The sequence below is a fragment of the Cupressus sempervirens genome, chromosome 1, assembly GCF_028749045.1.
Source record: "Cupressus sempervirens isolate cs-2001-9-10 chromosome 1, ASM2874904v1, whole genome shotgun sequence".
In the NCBI taxonomy this organism is placed as follows: domain Eukaryota; kingdom Viridiplantae; phylum Streptophyta; class Pinopsida; order Cupressales; family Cupressaceae; genus Cupressus; species Cupressus sempervirens.
In genome coordinates, this window is record NC_143118.1 from 563,940,728 (window position 1) to 563,967,796 (window position 27,069).

Consider the following 27,069-nt stretch of genomic DNA (forward strand, 5'->3'; position numbering starts at 1 on the left):
TGCCATAAGTTCCATGGTTTCATACCTCTAACCAAAGGTAGGGCTTTTGATATCAATGTACTCCACCTAGGTTGTCCACAATCAATTGTATAAACTTTTTCAAGATGCTATCATCATGATAGCCCCTATTTTCACTGAGCTTAAATTTGTAATTTTTAAGTATTGAAAATACTTTAAAAAGAGTGTTGTGGTGTTAGGGTTTATATGTTATTAGTTTTCATTTTTAAAAGATGGCCCTAACAGACTATTTTGCCCTAATTCAGTTATTTTTTCCTTGCCCTAGTATGGAAAGTGATGCCCTATGGGTTACTTTCTCATCTTATCCTACAAGAGATTTCATAAAAGGTGGAGTCTAGCCCTTACCCTCGGTTTTAAATCTGAGCGGAAGCTTATTTGTCTTTTACATTGTCTCTTACGATGCTATGACATAAGGGTTAACAAAAGATTGTAGTGTAATGTTTTTAGTTCCTCGATCTTAAGATATGTATTACATCATAGTATCATAAATAAGAAAGTTAAAATGCCTGATCTTACGATTCCTTTGTGTCGTATGGTCGTATGTCATGTCAAAGAGGTTCTAAGTCGGGAATGCGATGTTATGACAAGGAGGTGATCTGGACATTGGGAGGTCTTTTGAAAAGTTGTAAGATGTTACGATGAAGTCCTAACCGTAAGATCGAAGAATGGGATTGAGAATGCTATGATGCTCTGGGGTATTTATGATCGTAAGATCATAAGGTTCCAAGTGACAGGGCTCAGTGGCAGTACAGTGTCAGGCAAGTGATAGGTGTCTGATCCTGATTTGTTAATTGTAAAACGTACACCATGTGGTGGCTTAATTGGACCAGTGGGGCCGAAAAATTATTTTATATATGCAGCATAGTGTAATCTCCAATCTTACAATAAACAGTGTATCGTAAGATCTCAAGCTAATGGATGAATTGCTAAGAGGCTACGAAGAGGTCTGTGTTGTGAGATTGTAAAAGTAAAAGGTAAAGCCCACGATGCTATAGTAAGAGAGGTAACAGTGTCTCATAGTAACTTAGGGGTCTGGAGGGCAACATGAGATGTTATGTTGTGCAGTATAAACCGCATGTTGCAAGATCGCAAGGATTTTTCTGAGCCTTGTGACAGTGCAATAAGGTTTCTTGACTCCAAGAGATCGTAAGATCGAATGGCATCTCTTCCCTGCCTAAGATATTATGAGGGTTGTTCACTATGGGGTTGATCCAAGTATCATAAACCCTAAGTGAGATTTTGTTTTTCATCTTCTGTGCTGGAAACAAGGGGTTCTAGACCAATGAGATTTAAGCAATGAACAGAAAGTGCAACATTTGATAATAATGATAGCACTCCCTTGAGGTGACAGAATAAGCTGATTTTATGGCTCGAGCATGCTGAGAATCAATGCAAAGATGAACGTTGATAATATACATCAAGCTATAAAGACATTCTATCAATCAGTTATAGTTTCCGTTTGTTGAGAAAAGGATTTTGAGTAAGTGCAGAGTTTCAGGGCATACAGATAATTGTTTTCAATTTTGAAGAGTGAAATCCATATAGCGTTTTTCAGCATAGTTTCAAGATGTCTGATAAGGAGGTAGAAGAAATTCAAGTGTTGGACATTGAAGTGGCATAAGCTTCAACTTCTAAGGGAGGGAGAACACGACAAAGAAAACCTAATAGGTTTGTTGAAGAGTGGATTAAGCGTTTTCCTGGTTCCTCAAAGGCTAGTGTCGTAGACGACCATGCTTTCATCGACCGATATGCTCTGTGCAGAGATGCTACATGCCCTGGGGTCACAGGTTCTAAGCTATTCAAATATTTTAATCATAACAAGGAGAAGAAGATCTCGATGTGTAATCCATGGAAGAAGAACCTAGCAAAATTGATATTTCCAGAGGTTTTTGTGGATGTAGACTTGGTGAAGGCCCTAATTCGATCATACAATTTGGCCACCAAATCCTTCCACTAGAGAGATGGAACTATCCTCTATACACTTGACCATGCTTCATTCATTGAAGCTTTTGGATTCGATGGAGCCATGGGCCAACATGTAGATTTGGAGGATTTGCAGAAGAAGTTCAAGAGAAATACTAAGGCCTACATTGGGAAGTCTATGTTGCAGCATATCCCTATGGATTTAAAGTGTGGGTGATTACCCTAAGAAGGTGATAAAAATGATGCCTTTGGACAAGTTTAAGAATTATTTTGTAAAGATAGTATATGGTGTCCACAAGGTGGTTAGAAGAGATGGAACTGATATGGTGTATGGTGCTGAATTTATCATTGCTAGAGATGTGCAAGACTCCTACCATGGGGGGGGAGTATGATTATATTGAATACATTTTGGAGGTAATGAAGGAAAACATTGCCCTGGCTCAAAGTGGAGAGTTAAAGGATTTCAAGTTCCATCATTATTCACTGATGATGCACCTAATCCTCTACAAGAATGTGGGGTATGTGAGCTCTAATTTCATTGATCATACCACTAATGCAAATGGAGAGCTAACAAATTCAGTTGTGGACACGGGTATCGGATAGTAATTATCATTTTTTTGATTCTATTTCATTCTTTAATAATTTTAGTACTGTAATAATGAGAATGTTAGATCCAGGTTATTTTAGTGCACCTGAGATTTTGAAAAGTCTGTTGAGACCAGCCCTGCTTCCTGAGGGTAAAAGATTAGACCATAATTGGGGGGACATTTTCTTATTTCCAACTTTTTCCTTGATGAGAGTCTATGGTTGTCCCCAGCCACCCCACATATTACCAAAGTTTATTCCCCCTAGGTTGGGTTTAATGGAATTCATATGGCAATTGTTTATGGTCAATAGGGAGTATCTAGGTCCTAAAGTACATAAAGGAACTTTCTTGTGTAGATGTTTTAGGGTGGGGGACTTTTCAATTGGAAAAGAGGCTCTTGATCAAACCTATTCTTTCCTCCACCACTACAACCTGTCAACTAGTCCCCACAGGATGTATGATCCTAACAATTGGATGAAGGGAACCCTTAAGGAAATAAGGAACTATGTGCTACTTGGCACCAAGGAGCTACCACATGAGGATATTATTCCAAATAGAGTTGTAGAAGGTGAGGCAACTGATAAACTGGCAAAGTTGGATAATGTTGAGGGTGGAGGAAATTGAAGAGAGTAGATCCCAATTACATGGGATTCTATATGGATATCCCCTATCCTCATAGGATTAGGAAGATGGTCACTGACCATGTTGAGATCGTGGCCAAAATGCCAGAGGAACCTATGGGAGAAGAAGAGAGGGTGTGCCCAGACAGCCTTGAACCTAATGTGACTCTAGAAATAGAGGAAGATGACACTCTTGAGGCATCATGGGTCACAAAAGGAAATAAGAGACAGAAAGTGGTCCATATCCCTGCAGAGGTGAAATAGAGGACCCTACACATTTCAGGCAATAGTTAGTATTTTGCTGACTTAAGGCAAGGCTATCTCTAGGATAGAATTAATGCAGCTAAGAGCACACTCACAGACTTGGAACTAGCAGCAACGCTGGATGATACGATCATTCAGGCTCAACAATTTATAAAGGATGATGAATTCATCAAATCAGATGAGTTCAAGAGCTTTTTGTACAAAGTAAAACAAAGTGAGTTGGTACCGAAGATAAAACCAGGAGAATCAGATGAGCAAAAGCTGGAACTGGTTGAGAAGCTACAGGCTTATGATCCTGAGAGTGAAATCATGACTCTAGAGGAGGCAAGGAACCTTGTGCAGAGGAGTGGCATGTTGTTAGTACCTAGATCGGGTTTGGAGCAAGCATTTATGCTTGATCAAATAAGGAGATAGGAGAATGCCATCTCATATGAGGCATTTGGTGTTGATGGCCTACAGAGAGGAACTAGATTCAACATAGATACAAAATCTATGGCAGTTTGGAACATGGCTCCATCATCAAATAAACCAAAGCTAATGGATGTACTGAGCACAGAATAGGGTAACATGATTGTGTGGACTTTGTAGGGCACCTTTGGTATAGAAATCTCAAAGGCCGTGAAGCATTTCTCATTCATGAATGAGGCCAAGGTAGAGGAGATTGAAACCAGGCTTTCCAAGTCCATACATGATTACATTAATGTAAGGAAGCTCTATGAGGATGAGCTTAGAAAAAGCCATGTATGTAAGGAGAAAATTGTAGAGCTTGAGGCTAAGGTCCAAGCAATAGAGGCTGAGGTTGTATCTCTCAGAGAGCAAATTGTAAATGCGGAGCAGGTGGTTGCTATAGAACAGAGACAAGAGCAAAAAGATCAAGAGCAACCAGCCAAGGACACAATTGAGGCCCCAACACAAATAGATGGTTTGGAGGCAAAGGATATAGCAGAATCGAGAAGAATGAGCATTGATGCTCCACCTACTCAGTGAGGAGATGAGGTAAGGACTAAGATCCTTAAAAGTTTGATGAGCCACAGGGTTGAGACTCTAAAAAATATATCACAACATGCTCACAGCTTTTATGTTGCTTTACAAAGTGTTGAACGATTTTGCAATGAGGCACTTTCATGGTTATCACCCACATTCAATCTATGATATACACAGTTTTTAGAGAGGCTTATTGTATTGATGGCTAAAAAGCCAGATTTGATTGATAAGATAATCACAGTGAAGGAGGGATTAGAGGTAGTTAAAGAATTAATTGGCTTCTTCACTAGTAAATTGCAAATTATACAAGGTAAACTGAAAGTTTTATCTCAGGGAATACAGCCCTGTATACCACCAATTTTGGATACCACTAGTATAGTGAGAGATTGGCAGGAATTGTTTGATTCCTTTGGTGCCATTTTGACTCAGTAGGCCACTATGGCTATTTTTGAAGACAGCTCTAATACCCCATTTAATAAATTGATTGACTCCCTATTCAAAGCAAAGATAGACTTAAACAAGTTTTCTGTTGAATCTAAAGCAATTACAGATGCCAAGTGGACTAAAGCCATGAAGGACCTAGCAGAAGTTAGAACTACAAAGTGGCCCACCAAGCGAGAAATCTATGTGTGGGAAGCAATGGCAGAAAAAAAGGCCTTACTAGCTGGAAGTAGCTGAAACATTATTAAGGTTAAGGGAAAATAAGAGATTAAAAGACAAGATCAAATACACTGATCACTTTATCAAAAGGATAAAACTCTCATAAATAGGCCTATCAAATTTTGAAACTTTTGAGGAAATGGATAGCAGAAGAAGATAAAGTAGAGTAAAGATAAAGTTGCTGCAGTAAAGTGCCACCTGCTGACTTTTCAACTATCCTCCTAATTTTGGATCAAGCGCAAGAGAATGTTTTTTATTATCTTTTTGTTATGTCTTGCCTTCTCTTTTTCATTAAGGTCATGAAATGTGTCCTCTCATTTGTAGCTTGTTGCAATCCTATTTAACGATTTCCACGATGAGGAGTTGAGGTCGGAAGTCTGTATATTTTTCACTTTATTTTATATTTACAGTCCGTCCAATCTTTTGTGATTGTATAAATGTGTTCAGACATGTGAAATTGAAAGAGGAATGAATATAAAAGATCAAACTGCTAAGTTTTGAGTTACATTGTGAGTCTATATCTAGTGTTGTATGTATTTTCAAAAGGAAATTAATACAAAAGGGAATTTCTGCACATTTGTATATCTAAATTTTGTCTCCTTCCTTACATATCTTTGATTTTGAGATAAAAATGAACAATGTTCTTTACATTTAATACACTTTAGATAGATTGTATATCTCATGTTGATTGCATTTAGTTCAAGGAATTAAGTAATTGCTTTCAATAATAGGTGGAGTTATGGGCATATAAGAGGGATATGATAAGAATGAAGTTCAGAGTTCACTGTTGACAAATTTAACTGCAAGTCAGTTATAGGTCCAAGACTGCTAGTACTAACTCTATATAACAATAGATAAGGCACTGATCACTTAATTTTAGTTGCAAGTTGGTAGTTTATACAATTGCAAGATATATACATCAATTATAACCAATTTTCCATTTTAGTAATCAAGAACTAAAGTTACTGGTCAATACTTATTTGTGGCATTTTTCCTATTGATTATAACTAGCTATTATAGTCAAGGAATTTTTTGCAAACCTAAGAAGAATTTGTGACCAATGTTCTGCTATAGGGGATAGTCTTGAAAAGAAGAATACCAAGTTAATAAGATCAATTCCTAAGGTTTGCCCGCCTTGGCACTACAGAGCCTAAAGTGAAGTGAGTCTTGATTGATTCTGTTAATGTTGGCCCAAAACTAAGATTTAGCCCTGCTAAATATAGGATTTAGCTCATCCTTAGGCTTGTCTTTATCTTATTCTTTTTGGTATTAGGTTTTTAGCCCACCTGATATGTTCCTTACCTAGAAAGAACTCCAACACATCATAAGGTGTAATAGAATTGGTTATCCTAATAATTTCACTGAGACAAGAAGCAAGCGTTAGTCTCACATATTCACACAGATGCTCCAGTAACCTATATTGTACTAAGGCAACCATTGAGGGCTCCAAGACCCAATTCAATAAACCTTGTTTACTATCTTGGGTAAAGAAATCAACGCACAGACAATAGATATGAATAGCAGAACTTCTTATTATTATTCGCATATGTCAAACAGTACATTATGCTTCATAAGATATGATGATTACAATGCTTCCTGAAGGGGGTATAAATACTTTCCGAAAAACCTTCCTGAAGGGGTCTGTTGGCTACATGACAAGAACCTTCCCGAAGGGACCCGTCGGCTACATACAAGAACCTTCCCGAAGGGGTCTGTCGGCTACATAACAAGAACCTTCTCGAAGAGACCCATTGGCTACACAATATTTACCTACGACATCATCCCCCCCAAAAGAAAAAGTCATCTCCGGATGACAATTACAAAACAAAATACATTAACTGACTAACTACAACAAGATAAATCTGCTTCTATCACATCACTTTCACATTCGTTCTGTACCTGCAGCAAACTAGTCTCTAGCCCACATGGCATCTGTAGCCACTGTCTCCTAAGTCAAGCTGACCTTGATAGCCACCAGTGCCGCTTTCTCTGCTTCCAACTCTGGGTCCACTGAGCCAAGTGTCATTGAACTGCCTTCAACTGGATGATCAACTCCTCCTGAGCTCTCTCTACATCCACCAAGACAGCTTCACGGCCAACACCTACTCCAAGTGTAACACCCCTCTCAAAATGCTTGTTTTGTAGATCTTTCCACCTCTGGCACACTATGCTTGCAGCAGCTCCAAGTTTCATCAATTGGTCACACTTCCCACGACTGATATCCGTAACGACTGAGGGTCTAGGGGGCAATGCCCTCGATGGAGTCGAGGGGCAGTGCCCACAGAAAAATGCACGAAACACACTATTTCTGCAATTTCTCCTAATCCCACACTCTTTCTAGCAACCGCTGGTGCTTCCCCTTCCCTATGGCATCATCTGATACTCATTCTGAGCATTCTTGATTTGTTGACTTTTTTTTTTTTTTTTAGCTCTTCTACTTCCTCTTTCTTGCAAACCCATTCATTCCATATGGCTACCAAGCTACAAGAGAGGCTGGACGTATCAAGTATCCCATCCCTCAAGCTTGACGCCTTTAAAGTCCATACATGATAGGTTGGGGTTGAATCCTCAAATCCGTATTGCACCTAGTCTTGTTCAATTCATACGGCAACATGTTCTAACAAATTGAATCTTCACTTCCTTGCTTGGGAATCCGTACGGCTGCACTAACACGAGAGCTCCAAACTCCATACGGTTACTCCTTCAAAAATCCATGCAATGCCTAAAAATTGTACAGCAATCAATCTTCAGAAAATCCGTATGGTAGCTTTTATTTAGAATCAGTATAGTATGCTCATTTTAAAATCCGTACAGTGAGCAACTTTAAATCCCGTTCAATGATTTAAAAACCCGTGCGCTGGCCATGATATAATGAAAAATCCGTACACCATGATGACCTCACAATCCGTACACAAAGTTATACTAAAAATCCGTACAGTGGCTAGAACCCGAAATCCATACAGTGCCTACTAACAAGAAATCAATACGCTATTAGAAAATTGTACAATATCTCCACAAAGCTGTACGGAACTATGTAGCAACTGTCTCTTAGAACCGTACGGTGGCACCTTTAAAAACCATACAATGGCATCCTTCTATTAAAACCGACTATATAGTGCATCAATATGATAAAATCCATACAGTGGAGAGATGGTAAAAGCCGTACGGGCCTGGGAAGTCTGTACGGTGACTTCTCACTCTTTTTTTCTTTTTTTTTTCGAACAACTATGTACAATATTTACATATATACAGCACTTATAGTCTTCTTCTCTCAGTTGTTCGTCCACAGAGGTGCGTTACTTCTTTCATGGCAGACATTCAACTTTGACCTGTTCACTACATCAAACACTTCCTTTCCATCTAGCATCCATTGTTTTACTACTCCGTTATCACCCACTTCCCGAATTTGATATGGTCCGACCCACTTAACTTTGAACTTGCCTGGCTTGATCTCATTCTGGCCATCATACTTTAACACCCATTTCCCTGACTGAAACCTGTTCAGTTTCAAGTGCTTATCGTGCCATGCTCTACGCCTGTTTTGTGTCACCTCCGTAGCCCACTCGTGCAACTGTTGCTCATCAAGTTTATGTAAGGTACATGATCTCTCCATCTGGTTTTCCATATCACCCAGTTTGTTGCCGAAGCTCAATACCATGGACTCCGTCAGCTGCCCCTTCTGGCTGTTAATAACACGTCCACTCCATACTGGTGCAACTTTTATTAAACCCTTCCACTTTGTTTCCTGTGCAGACCATATGATGTGTCTTCCTTGCTGCTGGCACCTTTCTGCTATATCTATGGTTCGATGTAATACTTTCTTCCTGCACGGTCGTACAGTGGAATCTTTCCTCCTTTCGGGTTCATACTGTGTATTCTTCCCTTCAGCTTCAGCCGTACCCACCTTTCCTTCTTCGGCTTCTCTATGTTGCTTCAAACATTCATTTCCTTCTTCGGCTTCTTTGTGTTCCTTCGGACATTCGTTTCCTTCTTCTTTCTTACCTTCATCAACCCTTAACATATTACAGCTCAGAAAGAGTTCGTAGTCCTCTATCTGCCAGTAGTAAAGACCGTTCACTAAATCCAGATCGTCGTCTGTCATCCTCCTTCCAACCGCAAGACTCCCTTCTGATCTGGTTCCATATTCTGCCTCCTTTCATCCTCTTCTTCTTCGAAATCTAACGATAGAGCTTCTTTCCCAACCATTTGAGTGTGTAGATCGATGACGTACTTCCGGCCTTTGCTTTCAAGCGATAAAGTATTTTTCTTTCAATCGTGTTTTGCCTTGGCTTGTATCAGCCACCCTCGACCCAAAATGGCATCATAGCCTCTCCACTTCAGTGGGATCACGATGAAATCCAACAAGAATGGCTGTGTTCCAATCGTCACTAGTTGTGTTGTCAGGACTCCCAATGGCTTGATTCCATGTTGATCAGCTGTTAGTAGCTGGAATGTAGGCGGCCATAATGTTGGCTGTCCCAACCTTTTCCAGGTGTCTTTAGGCAACACATTGATGCCGGACCCTCCGTCCACAATCGTTTTTGTCAATATATTTCCGAGAATTCCCATTTCGAAGACTACTGGGTGGTGTCCGAATGAGAGGGCTAACAGCATCGGATCTTCTGCACTTGCGCCACTTTCCTTCTCCTTTTTGTCCGCTGTACTTGCTCCACTTTCTTGCTCCCTTCCATGTTCTCCTGGTAGTTTAGCAGCAGGAATGATGTTTGTGAGTGCCAATCGGAGCTGAGGCATAGTGAGCAACAAATCATTTATCCTGACGGGTACCTCGACTTGCAATATTTTTCGTACAATGTTCTGTTCTATGTAGTTCCGTATAGAGGTACCCAATGTGTCCTTCAGGTGTGTCGTTTCTACCTACATTGCTCTCTAGATCTCTGCGCGAGCTTCCTCCAGTCTCTTCTTTTCCTCCGTCGGATCAGGGTAGAGCTTCACCTATTTCCAAGTGATTGCCAGAACTTCTTCCTTGTCCATCCCGACAGTAATCAAGTTTACTCCAGACTTCAGGCACTTAGCATCGTCATGATCGCCAGGTCCACACCATCGGCATAGCAATTTTGGTGTGTTCATCGTTGTGCACTCTCGGGCAAAGTGACCCCACAGATTGCATGTGCGGCATTGAACTATTGGCCGACCATTCCCATCATACTAAATTTGACTCCTTCTGCCATTATTGTTGTTACCGCTATTGTTGTTGTTTTGCCCTCTGCTATTATTCCTGTACCCACCCAAAGTGGCACCATCAATGTTTGCATTTTTGTTCCCTCCTGACGTGGAAGCTGCTTGTGTAAGAAGCACCTGCGGAGATCCTCTAATTTTCATGTTAAAGGGGCATTCCTTTGTCGAATGGCCCGTGATCTGACAAATTTTGCAGAATTGGTTCTTTGGACAAGATCCTTTAGTATGACCATTGGTTTTACACTTTGTGCCCCACAGCTCACTGCTTTTTGTCTCCTGCATATTTTTAAACCCCTTCATCATGTTGATCGTGTCCTTCTGTGGGCGCGAACCTTCTTGCTGCTGCCTTCATTGTCGCTGCTATCTTCTCTTGAAGATGCGTCATCATCTGAATCAGACGAGCTGCTCTTCTTCTTCTTCTTTGTCTTCTGCTCACTTTCGAAGTTCATTTCCCAATTGTACACTTCAATGTATGTCGATGGTGGCACAATCTTCATCTTGTTTCGCAGTTTCGAGTGAAGGCCTTCAATGAACCATCTTTTTTGTAGCCCATCAATCGGCTTATTCTCCATTTTATTGATTAGGTCCTTTAACTTCCTAGCAAAGACTCGAACTGTTTCATTCTTCCCTTGCTTAGTATTGAATATCTCCGCTACAATCTCATTATCGTCTCGCAATATTTGAAATTCTGCAATAAATTCCTTCTTAATATTATCCCAACTGTTTAACTTTTGTGGATCTGTCTCAGTAAACCAATCAATTGCAACACCCCGTAGGGTAGCGAGAAATTGTTGGATCCATTCATTTGTATCTGTTATGCCATTTGCCCTCCAGATCGTTTCACATGTTTTATAATGTCGAATCGGATCGGCATTTCCTTCACCATCAAATTTAGGCAACTTTTCTTTTGGTCCTACCATTATTACTAGATGTTGTGGGTTTTGTTGTGTACCTGCGCTGTTTTGCAGTCTCGCGCTGTTTTGTATCACACCTGTGCTATTTTGTATCACACCTGCGCTGTTCTACACACCTGCGCTGTTCTACACACCTGCGTTGTTCTGCACACCCGCGTTGTTTTCGATACCTGTGCTGTTTTCGACACCGGCACTGTTTTCAACACCCGCACTATTTTCAACACCCACGTTGTTTCCAACAATCGCGCTATTTGGTGAAGAAGGGTTTTTGTCAACCGAAGCTATCTGTTCTGGAAGTATATCTCGGATGAAGAGTTCACTCCACGCTCGTGCTCCCTCGGCACTCCGAACCGTGCGAGTCGATCCCCTTCCGTCTGGATTCTCTTCCCTCGGTGTATGCAAGTTCAGAAACTCCTCCCTTGCTTCTTCTACCAAATCGAGCCACTATCGAGTCTCTTGCAACAATTTTTCAGTGCTTTTGTGTCTGTTGATAACTTGCTGAAATCTTCGTCTACATTCAACCTATTGTACCAAAATTAAATTTTCCTGCGCGGTGCGTATGTCGTCCTTTTCTTTCAACTTATTCTTATTCTTGTTTAACTGATTCGACATTTAGTCTTCATCCGTCTGTCTGTGCACCAGGTTCATCGGGCAACGGCGCCAAATATTCACCCGTACTAGGTAAAGAAATCAACACACAGACAATATATATGAATAGTAGAACTTCTTATTATTATTCGCATATGCCAAACAGTACATTATGCTTGATAAGATCTAATGATTACAATGCTTCCCAAAGGGGGTATAAATACTTTCCGAAGAAACTTCCCGAAGGGGTCCATCGACTACATGACAAGAACCTTCCCGAAGGGACCCGTCGGCTACATACAAGAACTTTCCCAAAGGGGTTCGTCGGCTACATAAAAAGAACCTTCCCGACGAAACCCATCGGCTACACAATATTTACCTACGACAAACCCCAACCAAACTAGTCTATTTTCGATAAACATGAATTCAATTCCACCAATTTACAAAGAAGTACCTTTAGAAATTTCACAGACTTGAATTGTAAACCTATTAAATAGAGTCCATTCCCAATTTCTTCTTCTTTTTGCAGGCCTCTAAGTTGTTCCCCATACAATGTCTCATTAAATTCTTTAAAGAAAACATGGCTTTTCAGATTTTCCATTGTCTCAAATTGTATTTCAATTTGCTTTCTAAAAATGTCTCTTTTAAACCTTGAGATGGGAAGAGAGAGTATTTTTCAGACCTTAGTTCTATGGTAAATATTCAGAGTTTGGTGGTTTCACTTCTAGATATGCTAAACATTTCTACTAATTCTAGGTGTTAATTTTGAAAAAACTATCATCACTAAAACCCCTTCTTGTCTTGTCGCGGTCTAGCTAGTAGTCAGCTATCTTGGACTCCATAGTGAAGTCCCCAACTTTTTTCATTGTATTTGAAAACAATCACTAAAGAGTCTCAACACTTCGAAAATGAACAAGGACCAAACCGTCTGAACTCCAATTTTCTCAATCTCGCACAGGCACACTAAGCACAAAACTTTGATTCCTTCAGCACACGATTTTGAAGCTCTTAATTCATGTCACTTGTAATTTTCTAACTTAGAATGGAATGTTCACTCCACAGTGGTTGCATCCAGTGATTAATTGTTCAATCTAAAGTGTAGCATCCATAGAGACTCATTCCAAATGCCAACAAGAATTTATGAAACTCTATAATGAATACTTTAGGACATTTCATTAGCTCCGAGTAACAACTTCGATGATCTCCTTATCTCTCCTTACAGTCGTCCAATTTAAAGCATCAATTCTACTTATTGAACAAGTTCAAAAACTCTTGATTATCACTTTCCTCAGTGTATCCCAACCCAATAGTTACAGTTTGAAAATACACTACCTGGAATTTGATAAACCTATGTTGTTCCCATCAACATTCCACACTCACTTCTTTTGAAACAAGGTGAATGATTGTTACAAACTCAAGAAATGGCTATATAGTTGAGATTCGAACCAAGGTCAAGTAATTTAATTATTAATGCGAATCAAATGACAAGAAATTCATCTCTATCAAACTACAATCTGCCCTCAAATATTTTTGTCGTACAATAGTCTCCACCAAAGATATTAGAGGCTCTTATAATGTTTGGCCATAAATAACAATATATTTCAATAGATGGTCATTCAAACAATATTAAATGCGTTCATCTAACATCTTAGAAGAAGGGAGCGACTATTCGCAAGAATAATCTTTCCAAGTGTGATAGTCCCAAACAATAGCAAAAATAATATTGGGTCCCACAATCAATTTTGCTCAAACTTTACCTCATTTAAATTCCTCTTCACAAATATTTGCCCAATAGATTTTTCAAATTACTCATGGCAGTTACTAACTTTACAAAATATAAGCTTGGATACTATTTTACATGTGTAGTTAAGCTTCAGAAAAACCCAAGTTAATAGAGGGCCATGGTGATTTAATTCCACAAATTGAATACTTGGTTGAGATATAAAGTTTATTTCCTTTGGTCCCCCCAGTAAATGAGAATTCGAAAGAACTATTAAAATCACTAGATATCCACACAATCAGTTTTCTATGTATATGGTTCCACAAATTTTAATATTTCAAATCGAATGGCAAATGGAAGCAATCCCACTTGAGATCCACACTCTAATTGAGAAGGAAAAAACTTCTATATAAAGTGCTCGATGAACAAATTCAAAATAATTTGCACTTATTGGCTATTGTTGTTGGCTATCTCATTAAGGCAGGATATGGTGTCAAGTTGGATTCCAAATGATCAAATGGGTAAATTTTATTGCATACAAAGAGGTGATTATGAGACGGAGTGGATGTAAGTTAACAAAGATTTTGGGAGATTATGTCAAGCTAAATCAAACGATGAATATTTATTACATAATTAAGAAACATTCAAATGGCTTGTTGAAGTACGATTCTCGGAGGCTTAAGTGGTTGTTTGGGAAAGGTAAGGATGAAGGTACACATGTGGCTAGCTATAATCAGAGGGACTAGTTTTTTGAAGGCATGTTTTATAATTATTACTGTATCTTAGCTTTAAAATTTCATTCGAAGCAATTTAAGTTAATTTCCTCCTTAAGGCTTTTAAGAAGACTTCAGGGCATTCTAAAGCTTAGCAATCTGGAAATTTTGGAGAATTATGAGCAAGGCTTAGAAATAAGGGAAAAATAGTTCGAATTGAGCCCTCTAGAATTGAGGAATATGCCAGGTTACCTTGTACCTAGATTTTCCTTAGTCAAGACTATCCGGTGCCCTTCATGGATGCCATGGCTGGGTATGACGACAACATTTCGGTTCAATTTGTCGATTCCTAGGTGGATAGGAAAGTTACCATCAACAATATTTCTATCCATGTTAATGAGGAAATCATTGCAATCGCAATTGATCTAGCTATGGATAGAAGGAAATGGCAGAAAGTTACCAAGATTACAGACAAGAACAACATGAACAGATTCTTCAAGAAAAACGAAAAGCTAGTGAGGTTTCATGGTGGGTTCAAAAGAGAAAATCTACCATCCCTATGGAATGAGGTATGTCTTGTCCTCATGAAATATCTAACCTTAGAGGGTAGATTTGGAGTCTTCTATTTTTATTATTTCCCCTTGCTTAACCACTTTAGACAACATGATGAAATTTCTACATTGTTCTTTCTATTACATGACCTTGAGGCCACTGTAACTAACGTTAGGGATAGGAAAAAGAAAGCCCAAAATTACACCATTTTGCATCAAGGGTTAATCCTTCATCTCTATAATTTCCACCTGACACTCACCCCTCCTTGCTCTGTTATTAACAACCAAGACCCACCCTACTTGGAAATGGTGGGGGTTGCACTATGGCCCCCATGCCAAAACCCACTCTATCGTCCATTCCCTCAGGAAACCCTAAAAATAACGGGCTCAAAAAAATGCCAAAAGTTGAAACGAGTGAGGAAATTGCCCTAGTTGATTCGGAGGAAGAAAATGAGGGGGGTAGGAGAGGGTCAAGGAGACTTGCAAAAAGAAGGGCTAGGATGAAACAAAAAGCCTATAGGGATTGGGAAATTAATGAGGAAACAAAATTTGAAACCAGTGATAGGGAGGAGAAATAATCAAAGAGGAGAGGGAAAAGGGTGATGAGCTTGATGAAATTGGGTTTGAAGAGATCAGTTCTGCCTTGGAGGAGATTACGACCAGTAAATAGAAAAAGAAGGCCAACCAATTCACAACCCATGTGTCGGCTAGCTTCACTATGAACACAGTGGATTTTAGTACTAGTGTGGTCCCTTTCTCAGGAAAACAGAAAGATGACTCACCAATGATGGTGACTTTCCATGTGCGTGTGGAGAAGAACATCAAAAAAATGGTTTCTACTAACCCTATGTGTTTTGCAAGTTAAGACTTTGGAGGCTGAGAAGGGTAACTATGCTCATTGCCAGGAGTTGTTTGGCAATGTCAAAGACATTAAGCAGGAGATTAGGGCCCTTAAGGAACAGTTTGAGTCATTGAATGAGAGATTTACCACTCTTTCCAAATTTTTGCTCAAGGTAAATCATGCTGCCGCAGTCAGTCTTCAGTTTTTGCAACAGGGGAATGACGAGAACAGTCTTGGGACAGAGGATTCAGCCAAGCTCTACAGCTTCTTGGCAGATGACTGGGCCAAGGTCCTCCTGGCTAAGAAAGGGAGGGAAAGAGAAGGCCAATGCTTAGGCTTTGTGTTTTTATTTTCTCTTCTCTTGATACTCTGTTGCTGCTTATGTCCAACTATAACTTTTATTTTCAGACCAGGAGGCCTTAGAGACTGTTTATTTTTAAGATTTAGTTACTATAGTAGATATACTAGTAGATGTGTAAATTTTTTATGTGGATTATCTATAAACAACTCTATAGATACTTTATTAGCTATGGTTTTATGCTTTGCTCTGGTGGTTTTAGTCGAGTCACCAATCATTATGTAGATATGTCTACTTCTATCTGGGCTGGGATCACTACCTGGTTAATATGTTTTTGATGTTTTGGGCAGAGTGGGTTGCTAGTAATGTTTTGTTGTTACTGTGTTGTTAATGGTGTTACCATGGTAATGTACTGAGGGCCAGCTCCCTTGTTTTTGGTTGCTATTAATATCAAAAACATTAGCTAGTTTGGCACATAAAATGTCACACGAAAAATTCACAAAAATGTTTCACTTACACAAGTGAAATTTAGAACAGAACAAAGATTTCCATTCACCTCCAAAGGCTTTAGGATTGTAAATACCCCTTTTTCACTTTCTGAATTGTCTCTAATAAAGCATCACAAGCTACCGCTGAAATATCCTACCTGGATATTTAGCCCAAAAATGTAAACAAATAATTCATGCAAACTACATATTCAAACCAACAAAGTATTGGCAAATAATAGGGTCAAAACAATTTCATTCCACTTTTCAGAGAAGGACACATTAATAACTAGCTGCAATATGATTTCCCAAAATGAGTATTACAATCAAATTCTTCAGTAGAATAATATTTAGCTCCAATCATAAATAAAGAAATTAATAGTCAGATTGGAGAAAAAGAGATTAAATTCAACACAAGTGTAGTGCCTCTCCCATTTGACTATTGTAAGTCATCCTGTTGGATGCGACCTTGATGATCTTTTGTTGTGATGGATCATGATTGTAACTCTGAGTGGTCTACACCATTGAGGTGTTTAGATTTATGTTTCTTTATCAGTTGCATTGATTATGCTTTTGACTGATCTATGAGATTATGATGTGACTTTTGGTTCACTGAGGTTTGTGCCAGTGGTTACCAGGATCGATGTGGTATCATGAGGTTGTTCCATGATTACCCTGAGATGTGTGCAGAGATTGCACTGTGTACTATTACCATGCTACACTAGACTAGGTTCCTGTAGCAGTGGTTAGTCATGTTGATGACTGTGTTCCCTTATGTGTTTTAAGTGCCTTATTAAATGCTTAAGTAATTAGAATGGATTGTTCATGTGAGATTATTGGGTTATGTGCTGCGAACATTTACCTTGTTACATTCTGATTAGAGAGATATTTGTTACTCATGTTATGTTTACATTTGAGAGGACCCGAGGGTCAGATGTTACACTTTGATTCCAGTATCATGGATTTTAGACTACTATGCTGTTCAGTTAATCATATTGCATGATGATGCCATTTTGAGATGACAGTGTGTTTTATGATGATATCTGATTATCTGGTATTTGGACATACCTCTGATTTTGTTATGTGATGGATTTAATGCTATGGTTACTTACTTCATTCTTGCGTTGCTATGCCTTTTGCGAACGTGAGTGATGTAAATAGATTATTTTAATATAATTAAATAAATGGTTTAAATTAGGTGATTTAATGCATTTATTGCTTCGGCTATGTTATTATATGCAATTGCACTTGATCGTGTTGTTTAGTGTGCAGGATTTATATCCCTGGCAGTGGCACATGGAGTTAGTGATTCAACCTTTCATATTTTCCCAATGTCGTCCTTTTATGGTCGACGTATCCTTTATTAAAATGTTTAATTTAAACCTTTCGGTGATTATTAAATCCGAACTCATTTGCATTATGTGATTAGACCAGTAAGCGTGTCTGTGCATTTAGAGGTTCGCATTGTCGCGAAAATTGTTTAAGGTGATTTATGTGTTTTTGAGTTTTCGGGCTTTTTAATTGATTTATTTTAATTTCTAGCAGCTTTGCCATAGATGAATTCCTATTTATAGGAATAGCCTATTTTCGTTTGGGTCGATTCGGGGTTTAACTGGATTGGCTGGTTAAATGCCCTAATCAATTATTCACCCAAAAAGTGAATAAGTATCCAAAGAGGAATTTAATTCCTCACTTCTCACTTTCAAATTGGAAAGTTGGAGAGTAAAACCCAAAATCCTCTTCATGAGGATTTACTGTTTTGTTCGTTGTGGGAGCTACGGGCGTGAGATCGTCGCGAGGTTGGGCTCGTTGGATCCAGCTCGGGGAAACCTTGGATTGCCACGATATTCAGCTACTTCTGCGGGATATTTATTTTATGGTTCAGATTCCCGTTTTGCCCTTTTGGCTGTGAGGTAGGGCTTTCCTGTTTTATTGTTTCTGCTCCGTTTTTGCTTCTGTTTTTTGTAGCCATTTGTTTGGAGGCTGAGAACTAGTGTTCCCCTCCGTTTTTGTATGTTAGTTCTACCCAGTTGGGCGGGTATGAACATTTCCCTGTTTTTTGGGATGAGGGTTTGGAGTTTTGCACCGTTATGCTGGCCGTTTTTGCATACGGTGTCCGTTTTCATTTATTTTTGGATTTTTGGAGTTTTTGAACCCAAAGGCCAAATGGGTTTTAATTTTGTAGTTTTTCAAATTTTTCGAGTTTTTACCTCATTTTGCGTGCCGCCCTGTTTTCTCGAGTTTTCTTGGCACAATGTGGGTCGTGGACCTTGATGATCCGTTTGGATATCAGTCAGACCACTGTTGCACTTTTATGTTGCATTGGGATGCGTGTTGCATCCGTACTCCCGACGTTGTGTTCGGTTGAGTGATTTTATACCTGTTATGGTTTTTGTTGGACCTTTGCTTTTGTTTCATGAACGCTAGGATTCGTGTAGAATCCATACTCTCGGATTGAGGCCGGTTTAGTGAGTTCATGATGTTTGGTCTTGTTACATCATTGGGATTCGTGTAGAATCCATACTCTCGGATTGAGGCCGGTTGAGTGATTTCATGATGTATGATTTTATTGGCTTTGGGATTCGTGTAGAATCCATCCTTCCCGTGTTGCTTTCAGTTGGGTGTTTTCTTTGCATTATGTTCTCATTCCTGTCCTTGTGTTATGATCTTCGTGATGGTGGTGCGCCACACACGAGTACGTCCGCGTACATTTGTTGGGTGACTTGCGAGGCCCGATCTTCCGTGGATTTGCCAGAAGTTATGATCATTGGGGTTGGGATGGGAGTATGCATGCCCACGGGCACTTGTCGTAGGATGAGCATGGGTAGGGTAGGGTAGCATATGGAGGGGGCTTCTATCTCGCAGCCTGGTGACCTTAGTCCCATAGGGTTGGCAGAGGAAGTTTTAAATAAGTGATAATTAAAGAAAATGTGTGACTGATAATAAAACTTAAGATAATAAAATGTGTGTGCGGGGCCCTCCGTTGAGGAGTTGAAACGAACGATCCGAGCTTGGGCTTGTCGATGCCAAGCGACTCTCCATGATGTCAGCCCCTACTTAGTAGCCTTTTGAGAGTCTGACCAGGACCTGTACTCCTTGCATTGTCTTAGGTTCTTGGTTGCAGCCATCATACTGTCTGGCGTGAGTGTTAGCCATGGATGTTGTTTTGTGTGTTTGTGGTTGGATCATTATCTCCATCAGCACGGCGGGTGTGGACCTACGGGTGCCACGTGGTTGGGAGGCGTAGCTACCTTCACCACTGCTAGGGATCGGTGTACAGAGACGATCTTTTGTCCTAGTGCGACCATTGCTAGATGTCTTCACTTGGTACTTCGGGTTCCGGAGTATGCTTTCTTGTGATTTATGCTTTCATTGGGATGCTTGTATATCATGTTTAGATGATGTTATTTTATTTGACGCATTCCCTTATTCTGATGTTTAGCATATGATTAGATGATGTTATTTGATTTAGTAGTATATCTGTTGCTTACTACTGTTTAGCATGTGATAGGTGATGTTATCTACTGTAGGATTATCTTATGCGTTATCAGTAGCATGTTAGATTTTCTTATGCTATTATTATGCATGTTTTAGTAGTGATGTCCCTATTACGACAGTACCGACGATTTGGTCGGTGGCTTGGGATGTTACGCGCGGGGGATGGCTAGGACCCACGATGGTCTTATGATGCTATTGATGGTTGGGAGGAACCACGTACTTAGTTTGGTTGTCTTGTTCCTGAGATGCATTTCTGTAGATTGCGATGTTGCTTTTGTTCTCTGCAATGCTTATTTCCAGTGTGTTCTTTGCTGCTGTAGTTTAGATGGTTTGGATGTTCTCCTTTCTGTGTTGTTCTTGCACTCGAGTGTTCATTCCTCGAGCCTTTGGGGATCCCGTACTCCCCGGTGTGGAAGTTCTTTTGTTGGTTTTTCTCCATTTTTGAGTTCTGGAAGTGTTTTTACTTTCTATGGGCGACATTTGTTCAGCATTGTGCGACACTGATAAAGTATCGCACGCCCATAGAAAGAATGTCGCACGAGACTGTGAAGTGTCGCACGTATTACTGGAGAAGTGTTGTACGACATTGGAAGAGTGTCGCACGGCTTTATGAGAAATGTCGCGCGATACTTTTTCAGTATCGCACGCCTTCTTGAGAAGTGTCGCACTCAGTAAGGGAGAAGTGTCGCCCTCCCTTAGTAAAAAGTGTCGCACGGTTTTTGTGAAAAACCTGCGCGTGCCATCAGCGGGCACTTTTCTTCGTGATCTGATCTTTTTGAGAGTGGCTTTGGATACCCTTTTGGGCGTTCTTCGAGCCTATGTTGTTGCATTTTGCATTCTGTTGGTTTCTCTTGAATGCAATTTTTGTGTTTCTGTTTTAGTCTCTTGGGGTTTAAAATATATCGTTTAAGTATATATTTAATTCCTTATACTTAAGATATATTTTAATATATGCGACAAATAGTTTGAGATAGGTTTCAGACCTCTCAGAGATAAGTTATGGATTCTAGGAAAGTTCAGGGCTTCAAAAATCCAGACTTAGCCAATTTTCAGGGCTTCAGGATTTCAGGCTTAGCCAAATTTCGGGATTCTGCATATTACCCCAGCGTGGTGTTTTGTTGATGAGTGGTCATTTCTTGTGCCCTCATCTTGTTGTGGTGGTTGTTGTCTTCTGTTTGGCTGTGTCAGTTGGGTAGTGGTGTTCGGAGATTCGTTGGTTGCCGGGATTGTGTTGAAGTCTTCCGTTGCGATCTTTGTGATCCCTGTATCATGTTGTCTTGTGCATTCATACTTGTAAAAAAAAAAATATCTTGGCTTGATTTGAATCCTTGTTTCCAAGGATCTCCGGGCGGGGCATTACAACAAGTGAGACATCTGATATGACATCTCCCACGAGCAATGGATTTCCGTCCATTGTCTTCTGGCTCGAGGGGCTTCTGTCCTCAAATTGGTTGAAGTTGAGCTTCCAAATCTTCAAGAGAAGAAATCAGAAATGAAAACATATCCAAGCATACTGAAACGTATCAAGTTTTCTTTTTTTAACGCCCAAGCAGTGACTCTTCGGCGTTCCCCATTCTGTCTTTCGTCTTCTTCCGCATTCAACATCTTTCCCCCCTTTACTATTAAAATGACTTATTAATAGTTCTCACTCAGCTCCCAATCAAGTCATTTTCAATATTTTATTTATTTGGCTTACAATTTCCTAATGTCACAAAAAGGGGACATTACAAATGGACTTTCTTTTGTTGATCTGTTGTTTCCTGCAGCATTTGATTTGACTAGTCAGAGCCATTGAATGTTGAGGACACTAATGAAGATAATTTTCAGCAAGAACAGAATGAGCAGAAGAAAAGGATAGGAAGATGTTTTGAGATGGATGACTTGGTTCTCTTGAGATTGTGATCATATAGCGGACCTCTAGTAAGGAGAGTGAAGTTGAGAAGCCCAAACGCTGATACTATGGACCTTAAAAAATTGTGAGAATGGTGAAGTTGCTTACTATTGGAGCTTCCACCAAATGGTAGGATTCATAATGTTTTCCATGTCCCTTGCTTAAATAAATTTCTCAATCAGCATATTGTGAGGGCAAGTTGATCTTGATTCTAAAAAAGTGATGGATATCTGAGTCAAAATATTGAGAAACAGGAGAATCACAAAAAAATTAATTAAATGGAAAAATTTACCATTTGAGAACACCACTTGGGAAGGACCTAAGATACTTGCACATCCCAATTTGCATTAGATAAGAACAAGCAATTTTGGGAAGGATGGACTTTTCATGTCCTATTATTTAGGAATTTAATCTCATGAATAAATCTTTCATCAGATAGGATGATTTATTTCTTGGAAGGCCTTTACTGCTAACCTTGTTATGTAACTTGTAATTTTAAATTTTTTAGTGCAAGCATCCATTTAGGATTAGGTTACTGGTTTTAAAGAGTTATTTTTATTTGTTTTCCCTACAAAACGAGGTGTGGGATTTAGTCACCCATATTTTGGTTGACACATATTAAACTTATAAAATTTCTATTCAGAAAATCATATCATCTCATGCCAATTTATCTGCTAGAGTATTTTGTGCTCAAGTAAATACTGTGGACACGAATAATAGGAGATTGCAACCAGTGGGAAAAAACATACTGGTTGCAGGTATCTATCGAAGAATCCTCATTTGGGACATGAGGGTGATCTCACTCAGAGGTTACAATAGAGCTTCAAGAAGTAATGCAGTTATGAGCAGTTTGGTTTTATCTGTCTTTGCAGGTTCAAAATCATTGTCACAAATTTACAGTAGGGATTGTTGTTCCGTGATGTTTTAATGACTTTTGTAATAGCCTATGTGATGCAAAAATCAGATTCATATCATGTATAAAGTTGCAGCAATTTCAAGATCATTTAGTACAATGTCAGCATTAATCAGTTTGCTAGTTTGTACAGATTTTATGTAGAGTATGCAGTTTATGTGCCCATTTATATTTTTCTATTGCCACTTTTGCCAAGCAGCTTTACTGGAATTCTTTTGATTCATTAATGTTATTATTTCATTAAAATCACATTTGAAGAGCTTTTGGTGCAATTAGTGGTTCTGTTGGAGACTAGTTATCATTGTGGTGATATTTGCTCTTAATCGTGTAAAGTTGTTTTATCATTTCCAGATCTAGTTTTAATGGTTAAAATTCAATAGTGATATTACAGTTTTGGCTATAACCATTCCAATTGCTAGCAAGAATCCTTTCAGTTACAATACAACTATTTTTTTTAAGTTCCTAGAAAAACATTAAGCACTTTGGAGATTGCTTTATAAATGATGCTAGAGAGAAAGCAGCCAACAAAGATACCAAAATTTCTCTTTTTTTGTATATCTTCTGGATAAGTTTAGAAAAATTCGAACCATTTGATACATCAAAGACAATGTCACACTAAAAAAATCACATAAAAACTCAAAATTTAAAAGTTTCAAGTTTGGAAAACATACAAATCAATTGCTCGATAATAATTCAAACCACCAGTGAAACCTGTCTTCTCAAATTGTTTCCCATAGTATTGAATTTCTTCCTCAGTGATCCAAGATGGGTAGTTTGTTGGAGTTTCAAGCACTTCTAGTATTCCCTTGTCTGGAGGTGCAGCAAATAAATCTGTGTTGGTTGTCAAAAGAAACTTTTTCACAACTTCTGTGGAATCATAACTTGCAAATTCTTTTTCTACTTTTCCAGGTTCCTGCAACAATACAAAAATATTTTATAGCTAAGTAGAAAATATGTTATAATAAATAACTATAATGGAGAAAGAAAGTCTTCGATAAAGTTCTAACTTCTAAGACATGTCAAAGTTACCTTCAAGACAATATCTACAAAAAAGGAACGGGACATTAGACTTAAATGGATTCTTAACAGTTGAGAAGAGACTATCTAAAATGACCATTAACTTAGTATGATCAAGAAATCTTCTATACTGACAAATTTGCTTGAATCTACAAAAAATTGTGTGAAATCAAACCTATTTATCTATATTGTCAAAATCCTCCCTAGCGGCCCAAAAGTCTGGTCTGGATGCAGGCCAGCCAAAAACCTGTCAGAAGGGTCTGGACAAACTTTTGACATTTTAATGGAAAAGTTTGCATTCTGCACCAGGACCTGGGCTGAATTTGGCCAAAACATGGTTTCTTCTACTTCTTTAAAGGTTTATTTTGTCCGTTTATTGAATGGTAGACCAAGAAGATATGCTGGCCCAATAATCTAACTCTAAGAAAAGTACCCATGTTTTGTACTCAAAATCACTCATTACATGTTTTAGAAGTATTAAATGAATAAACAAAAGAAGAAACATTGAATAATACTAGAGCCAAATTTACCAACACAAAATCTCAATTCTGCTAGTAAGGACAAAGGCTATTCAAAACCTTTAAACATTTGCCTTTAAAGTTGTGTACCAACTTGAAAGATCCCTGATAGATGCCCTTGCTGATCTGCTATAGTTTTTAAATTAATAAACTATATTTTCCTGTGATTTCTTTGATGGTCTTTGAGAATAGACAGAAGTTGTAGAAGGTTTTGTTTTTGTTTTGTGTTTTTTGATAGTTTTCACAATAGTAATGAATAATGAACAATAAACATGAGAGGAGACTGAAAATAAATAAGAACATAGAGCCAAATCAGAATTGCTATAAATCGTACCAGGCAGATTTCTGATTTATAAAGCCAAATAATAAATCCAATGCAGTTCCAAGGAGCTTACATCCAACAATGATGCCAAACTGCTGCAAATGGCAGCCGTAAGACTGCAAGGAATCACGTCCTAGCTGAAAGAATCAATTTGTAATGCTGAAACCATAAATCTGCAACCTGAATCCACAATAAAGAATGGTGTACTCTATCCCTGATAGCAACGCACACTGTCTGAAGAATCCAATGCCAATAACTGCTGAGGGCTACGTCCCAGCCAATCCAGAACCTGGGGTTTGCGCCCCAGATGGAGAATTGCTCTCTCAGAGCCAATTCACAAAAACAAGCTTTTCAATATGCAAAAGATGATCTTAGAATGAAGCTTCCATCTCCTTATAACCCCCTCTCAATTGCAAATTGAACCCTAAGTGTCTCCAAGTGGCATTGTGTAGTGAAAATGTTATAATTTCTTATTTTAAAGTGGTCATGTTACTAGAAAATGACCTTTTCCCTCATAGATAGAATTCCATTCACTGAAATGCCCTGAGACCAAAGAGAAAGATTTAGAGAATTTTGAGACCTTTCCAACGAGCTATCACACCATAGGATGTGCATCCAGATGAGGCCAAAAAACCCCTTATTACTCCAAAATGGCTAAAACTTAACCTTATTTAATTTATTTAATCACCAACTTAGAAAATATTTAAATATATTAAAATATTTTCCAAATGGTCCCAAAAGGCCCAAAATGACCAATCAAACATGAATCTGACCTTGTCACCTATCTATGACTGATGCCGAACAAGATGGGTCAACAGGCAGTCCATCCCTAAAATCTAGGGATGCTCCTAAAAAGTAGGAGATTGCCCCAATCAACCAAAATTGAGTTCCAATGAATCTCCCCTACTGTGTGCACCTCTGAGAGAACTGTCACTACACTGGGAGTTCCTCCTAAAAAATAGGAATGCCTCCTAAAAAATAGGAGATGCACTCTAAGTCTCCAAAATGTTCGCCGAGGTCTCCAAATGCCTCCTAGACCACTCCTAGTCAATCCCTACAAATTAGGAATCTCTCCTAAATTGTAGGAAACTGTTGTCTACTGCTCCAAAGTACTTGAGAATCTCATGCATGACTCTCAAAGCCCTTGGGTTGGTTCCCTCTATGCTCTGTTGGCCTATGGGAACCAGATAATAGACCAACCTTGCTAGAAATGTTGTCACTAAGGAGGGGCAAAAATTGGGGACATGACAGTCCTCCCTTCCCAAAGATTGCTTGTCCTCAAGCAATGTCAATCCAACTCCACAAACATTAGGCAAGTCCATACCATAACCAAGAATGATCCCAGGGTCCCAAGCCATCCTGGAAGATTTGTAGTTCCATCTTCTAGAAACACTATCCTGCACTGCACCCAAACAAGTAACCTCATGAAAACCCCCTGAAGGAAGAGCAATCAAATACTGTACCAACTCTGTCAACTCCTCAATGAACTGCTCTCCGAAAGAACCAAACTGGAACACTAAAGGCAGAAACTCTAATAAGCCTACATTGGCTTCCACATCCTCAACTATTGAACTGCAAATCCAAGTGATTCCAGGATTTCAAATCTGCCTCAAAAGGGAACCACCATGCTGACGCTTCGTCACTCTGATATAAATATTAGTGAACCACAAGTTGTGAAGCAATTCATTAGGACCCTGAAGCACCAATGTATCAATGAGACCAGGGCCCGGATCCCAAACAAAAATACCAAATGTGCTGAATGAGATGAAGAAGTATCTCAACCGCACTCCATGAAACATACATACAATGAAGCAGACCAGCAAGGTGTGAAATTGAACTCCCATAAACCAGTATTCCAACCCACATGACCACCTAACAATGCTGCTATAATTCTGACCAGCAACTCGAATGATATCATAGATCTCATCATACCAATGCCAAACAACAAATTTCCCAAAGAAACACTCCTCAATGCCCTCGTACTGAATCATGGATGTAGTCAATGCCAAGTCAAGTAGTAAATAATTTCGGCTTGGACAGCCACTGGTCCATAAAGAATCGAAGACTATGGAATCACCAATCAACAAGGATACCACTGCCATATCAATGGATGTAGATGACAAACTCGAAGATGAAGTATGTATACCATCATGAGAAAAACCAAAGCATGTGTCATTTGTACCCAACATTGTAGGATTATCAATTCCTGAATCTCATATCGATCTGAGAAATGTTGCTCCACCCAACCATTGCACTACTCTAATGTAAACATCTGTATACCAAAAGTGAAGCAACTCAATATAAATCCACTGAAGAAATGCCTGACACATGTTGATACCAAGATCCCAAATCTTTGCACTGACACATCCCTCCGGCATGTTGATACTCATTATGTTGTTGTTGTGAAACTGTACCTCATCCAACCAACTAAGAACTTCACTCCAAATGAAGCCACAATTACTACCAACAACCAATGTTGTTAGGAATTCACAAATGAGCCAATCATCGGCAAGGAAAGTTTGTTGAATACTTTTCTAGCTCTTCCAAAT

The 27,069-nt window shown here is 39.1% G+C and overlaps 1 pseudogene across 1 annotated transcript in view; it reads right to left on the reverse strand.

The window, feature by feature from the left end:
• The window catches only part of LOC149578677 (epoxide hydrolase 1-like), a 183,054-nt pseudogene that overhangs the window by 32,848 nt on the left and 123,137 nt on the right, over positions 1–27,069 (reverse strand). Inside the window, exon 4 of the transcript XR_016364731.1 lies at positions 23,335–23,576. The product of XR_016364731.1 is annotated as an epoxide hydrolase 1-like (transcript). The remainder of the gene's footprint in view (positions 1–23,334; positions 23,577–27,069) is intronic.